Source organism: Mustela lutreola, chromosome 4 (genome assembly GCF_030435805.1).
Source record: "Mustela lutreola isolate mMusLut2 chromosome 4, mMusLut2.pri, whole genome shotgun sequence".
In the NCBI taxonomy this organism is placed as follows: domain Eukaryota; kingdom Metazoa; phylum Chordata; class Mammalia; order Carnivora; family Mustelidae; genus Mustela; species Mustela lutreola.
In genome coordinates, this window is record NC_081293.1 from 120,560,908 (window position 1) to 120,566,907 (window position 6,000).

The window sequence follows — 6,000 nt, forward strand, 5'->3', positions numbered from 1 at the left end:
GTAGGGTGTCAGTTGGAAATAAGAGTTTAAATAGTCATTTAGGGAACAATTCTGATTAGATAACTGGCTCCAGACTAAGTAACTGCATTAACCCTTCTCTCTTTAAAACATTTTTTTGAAGACATCAAAAACAAATCAGAGAGCAAGGAGCTACTCAACTAAGGTCAGGTGGAATTCAATGCCAAAATAGGACAGGACTCAACCCTATATCTTCTATGCTGTCCAGTTACTCCTAAAAGTTCTGTTCCCTTCTCTACCAACCAATAGCTGCTTTTATTTTTAGGACCTTTAACAGTATAGGGGTGGAACTACTCTTTCTACAAACTAATGGGCTGGAGGGGAATAAATTAAAGTCAGCTGCTACCAATGATAGGCCTTCTGGTGAAATAATCTCTTACAGTCTGAAAGTGTGACCTGTTAAAGCCTGGTACTAGGACCAAAGTCCATCTTGGTCCTGGACTGCTAGCACCCTCTGGTGCCTGATAAAAGAAAACAAAAAGGCTCTCTGGGGAGAAAAACACAACGAAACAAACAAAGCAACAGCAAAAAGTCTTAGTCCTTAAATGACATTTCAAGTATCTAAGAAATATGTCAAATATAATGATATTAACAATTATAATATCAAATGTGATATTAACAAGCAAACAAATAAATAAAAACAAAACCAAGACCTAAGTCAGGCTCAGCAGAAACAAAAGTTAACAGAAATATACTTCCAGTAATTTCAGGTATTTGAATTATAGATGGTCCTCACTTAGAATGGTTTGACTTACAGTTTTTTTTTTTTTACTTTATGATGGTGTGGAAGCTATATGCATTCAAAAGAAACTCTACATCAAATTTTTAATTTTTATTTCTGTCTGAATTAGCAATATGTAGAATAATACTATCCTGTGATGCTGGGGGGCAGCAGCAAATCAGAGGTCCAGGTCAGCCATGTGATCATGACGGTAAACAACCAATACACTTAAAACCTTTCTGTACTGATACAATCATTCTGTTTTTCTCTTTCAGTACAGTGCAGTAAATTACATGAGATATTCAGCACTATTAGAAAATGGGCTGTGTTGTATTCTTTTTTCCAACTATAGGCTAATGTAAATGTTCTTAACATGTTTAAGGTAGATTAGGCTATACTATGATCTTCAACAGGTTAGTCTATTAAAAGCATTTTCAACTTACAGCATTTTCAATTTATCATGAGTCTGTTGGCACATTAAAAACCCATTGTAGGTCAAGGAAGTTCTGTATTATATAAAGATAATTAAAAAATACTCTTTATGTATATAAAGATGAAAACCAAATAAATTTTTAGATGGAAATTATAAAAGGAAACATTGCATTTTGAATAACTAGCAGGTAAATTATATTGAAAACTGCAATGAAAAGATGGTTTAAAAGCATATTATCCCAGATGAAAGGAGAATTAGTGAATTGGAAAACGTGTTAAAAGCTCTGCAGATTGATGTACAATATACAAAAGAAAATAAGAGAATTGATGATACACTGAGAATACATATATGTGTATATATGTACATATAAAATATCTAAATGTGTACATATATAATATCTAAATTAAATATTAAATATCTAATCTAAATATATATATTAAATGGGTTATAGAAAGAAGAAATGGGAACAGATTCAGTATTTACAGATCTAATATCTTAGAACATTATCAAACTGATGAAAAACATCATGCCCACAACTATTCAAGAAGGCAAAAAAGTCCCTCAACATAATATAGAAGAAGAAATCCAAGTCTACAGATATCATAATAATATTGCGGAAGAGTAACACAAAGAAAATACTTTAAAAGGGCCAAAGGTAAAGGAGAGATTACTTCAGAGGAGGAAAGGCTGACAAACAGTTTTTAAAGCAATAATGGAAGACAAAAAGAGTTGAAAAATAGCTTCAGGTTACAGAAAGAAATAGCCAACCTGTAGTTTAAAATCACAAAAATATTATTTAAAACTGTAGACAAAGTGCTCTTTCTGCCGCCATCTTGGTTCTGCGTCCCCCGCACAAAATGCCTGGTGAAGCCATAGAAACCGTCCCTGCTACAGAGCAGGAGTTGCCACAGCCCCAGGCTGAGATAGGGTCTGGAGCAGAATCTGACAGTGATGAATCAGTACCAGAGCTTGAGGAACAGGATTCCACACGGGTAACCACACAACAAGCCAGCTGGCAGCAGCCGCTGAAATTGATGAAGAACCAGTCAGTAAAGCAAAACAGAGCCCGAGTGAAAAGAAGGCATGGAAGCCTATGCCCAAACTGGGTCTTCGACAGATTACAGGGGTTACAAGAGTCACTATCCCGAAATCTAAGAATATCCTCTTTGTCATCACAAAACCAGATGTCGACAAGAGCCCAGCTTCAGATACCTACATAGTTTTTGGGAAAGCCAAGATCGAGCATTTATCTCAGCAAGCACAACTGGCAGCTGCTCAGAAATTCAAAGTTCAAGGTGAAGTTGTCTCAAAGGTTCAAGAAAACACACGGACTCCAACTGTACAAGAGGAGAGTGAAGAGGAAGAGGTTGATGAAACCAGTGTAGAGGTTAAGGACATAGAATTGGTCATGTCACAAGCAAATGTGTCAAGAGCAAAGGTAGTCCTAGCCCTGAAGAACAACAGTAATGATATTGTAAATGCTATTATGGAATTAACAATGTAACCATCTGAAAACGAGGACTTTTTTTTGGTGTTTCAAAAGAATAACTGCAGCTTGGTTTGAAATTTGTACTGTTTCTATCATTAATAAAGTTATGGCTTCTTGTTGGATGAAAAAAAACTGTTGACAAAGTAAAATAATTTAAAATAAACTATAGAAGAGAGATTTTATCACTAGTAGACAATTAATACAGAAATTCTAAAGGATGTTCTTAGACATAAGCAAACTATACATAATGGGAGTACAGAGTTGTATGAAGGACAAAAGCAGCAAAGAAAATGACAAAAATGTTCAAATATACACAAACATTGATTGTGTAAAGCAATAATAATGTGGGGTTTAAAGTATGTCAAATAAAATTCCTGCAGCCATGCCATTATATAAGTAAGATAAATGGAATTAAAATGCTTTAAGAACCTTACTTTTTATTAAAAAACTTGAAAAATTTAAGATTAACAGCCCATATAAGTCAATAATACATCTGTATGTGTTATAATGATTAAGATTATTGCTAAAAGTGCTTATAACTTCCATACAAAATGAGGAAATAAAATGGAATGATTAAAAAATACTTTGTTATTAAGAAAAAACTTATAGAGTAAGAAAATACAATGCACATATAATGATGTTATATTTAAGTTAAATACACAGTAAGTATAATAAATATAGAATAAGTATTCCAATAAAACATAGTTTCAGGCTTCAGTTAAAATATGTGCTATTTATATTAAAAATGTGTGCTATTTGACAAAGTACAACATCTTTTCTTGATCAAAACTCTTCAAAGTGTAGGGACAGAGGGTACAAAACTCATAATCATAAAAGGCATCTATGAAAAACCCACAGCAAATATTATTGTCAATGGGGAAAACTGAGAACTTTTCCCCTAAGGTCAGGAACATAGCAGATGTCCACTATCACCACTGCTATTCAACATAGTACTAAAAGTCCTAGCATCAGCAGTCAGACAACAAAAAGAAATAAAAGCCATCCAAATCAGCAAAGAAGAAGTCAAACTCTCCCTTTTTGCTGATGATATGATACTTTACGTGGCAAACCCTAAAGATTCCACTCCAAAACTGCTAGAACTCATACAGGAATTCAGTGAAGTGTCAGGATATAAAATAAATGCTCAGAAATCAGTTGCATTTCTATACACCAACAGCAAGACAGAAGAAAGAGAAATCAAGGAGTCAATCCCATTTATAACTGCATTCCAAACCATAAGATACCTAGGAAAAAACCTAACCAAAGAGGCAAAGAATCTGTACACAGAAAACTATAAAGTACTCATGAAAAAAATCGAGGAAGACACAAAGAAATGGAAAACGTTCCATGCTCATGGAATGGAAGAAAAATATTGTGAAAATGTCTATGCCACCTAAAGTGATCTATACTTTTAAAGCAATCCCTATCAATATACCATCCATCTTTTTCAAAGAAATGGAACAAATAATCCTATAATTTATATGGAACTAGAAAAGGTCCTGAATAGCCAGAGGAATGTTGAAAAAGAAAGCCAAAGTTGGTGACATCACAATTCCAGACTTCAAGCTCTATTACAAAGCTGTCATCATCAAGACATTATAGTATTGGCACAAAAACAAACACATAGATCAATGAACAGAAAAAAGCCCAGAAATAGACCTTCAACTCTATGGTCAACTGATCTTTGACAAAGCAGGAAAGAATGTCCAAGGGAAAAAAGACAGTCTCTTCAACAAATGATGTTGGGAAAATTGGACAGCCACATGTAGAAGAAATAAACTGAACCATTTCCTTACACCACACCCAAAAATAGACTCAAAATGGATGAAAGACCTCAATGGGAGACAGGAATCCATCAAAATCTTTGAGGAAAACACAAGCAGCAACCTCTTTGACCTCAGCTGCAGCAACTTCTTCCTAGAAACATCACCAATGGCAAGGGAAGCAGGGGCAAGAAAGGAACTATTGGGACTTCATCAAGATAAAAATCTTTTGCACAGCAAAGGAAACAATCAATAAAACAAAAGACAACTGACAGAATGGGAGAAGATATTCACAAATGACGTATCTGATAAAGGGCTAGTATCCAAAATCTATAAAGAACTTATCAAACTCAACACCCAAAGAACAAATAATCCAATCAAGAAATGGGCAGAAGACATGAACAGATATTTCTGCAAAGGAGACATCCAAATGGTCAACAGACACATGAAAAAGTGCTCAACATCACTCAGTATCAGGGAACTACAAATCAAAACCACAATGAGATATCACCTCACACCATTCAGAATGCCTAAAATTAACAAGTCAAGAAATGACAGATGTTGGTGAGGATGCAGAGAAAGGGAAACCCTTCTACACTGTTGGTGGGAATGCAAGCTGGTGCAGCCACTCTGGAAAACAGCATGGATGTTCTTCAAAAAGTTGAAAATAGAGCTACCATACAACACAGCAATCATACCCCTGGGTATTTACCCTGAAGATACAAATGTAGTGATCCGAAGGGGCACGTGCACCCGAATGTTTATAACAGCAATGTCCACAGTAGGCAAACTATGGAAAGAATCTAGAGGTCCATCAATAGATGAATGGATAAAGAAGTGAAAAAAATATATATATATCAGTGATATATATATATATATATCACATATACCTCATATATATATATATAAAATATATATATATATATATATTACTGCCATTACTTTGAAAAGTTATCTTTTAAAGCACTTTAGTATGAAAAGAAAAAAATATTTTATTTTACCTTAATTCATTCTTTTTCTAACACTTTTCATTTATGTAGATCCAAATTTCTGCCTATATAATTTTTCTTCTCTTTGAAGGATTTTAAAATCATTTCTCGCAAGGGAGATGTCTTGTCTTGGCACAACTTCCTAGTTTCTAGTCCTATGAAAAAGCTTTTTTTTTTTTCACTTTTAAAGAATGATTTCATTCTATATAGAATTCCAGATAATTTTTTTTCTTTTAACAAATTAAGTGTTTTATTCCACTTCTTATTTGCATGCTTTTTGATAAGAAATCTGCTGTAATTCTTATTTCTGTTCCTCTATAGGTAATGCATTCTCCTATCCCCTCTTGGCTTCTTTGAAGATTATCTCTGTCTTTGGTTTTCTGCAGTGTGAGTAGGAGTCATTTTTTAAGGGTGTTTATACTGCTTCATATTCTCTGAGCTCCTTGGATCAATGGTTTAATGTTTGTCACTAGTTTTAGAACGTTTTGGCTATTATAAATTTGCATACTTATTTGTTCTCTTTTTTATTTTTCTCATTTTCCAATACATGTTATACTTCTGAAATTATGAGTGAGACTTTCTGTAAT

At 33.9% G+C, this 6,000-nt stretch overlaps 1 pseudogene; it reads left to right on the forward strand.

Annotated features, from left to right (window-relative positions):
* The first annotated feature begins 1,989 nt into the window (after nucleotides 1–1,989).
* LOC131830382 (nascent polypeptide-associated complex subunit alpha-like) lies at nucleotides 1,990–2,787 on the forward strand (annotated as a pseudogene).
* The last annotated feature ends 3,213 nt before the right edge of the window (nucleotides 2,788–6,000 follow it).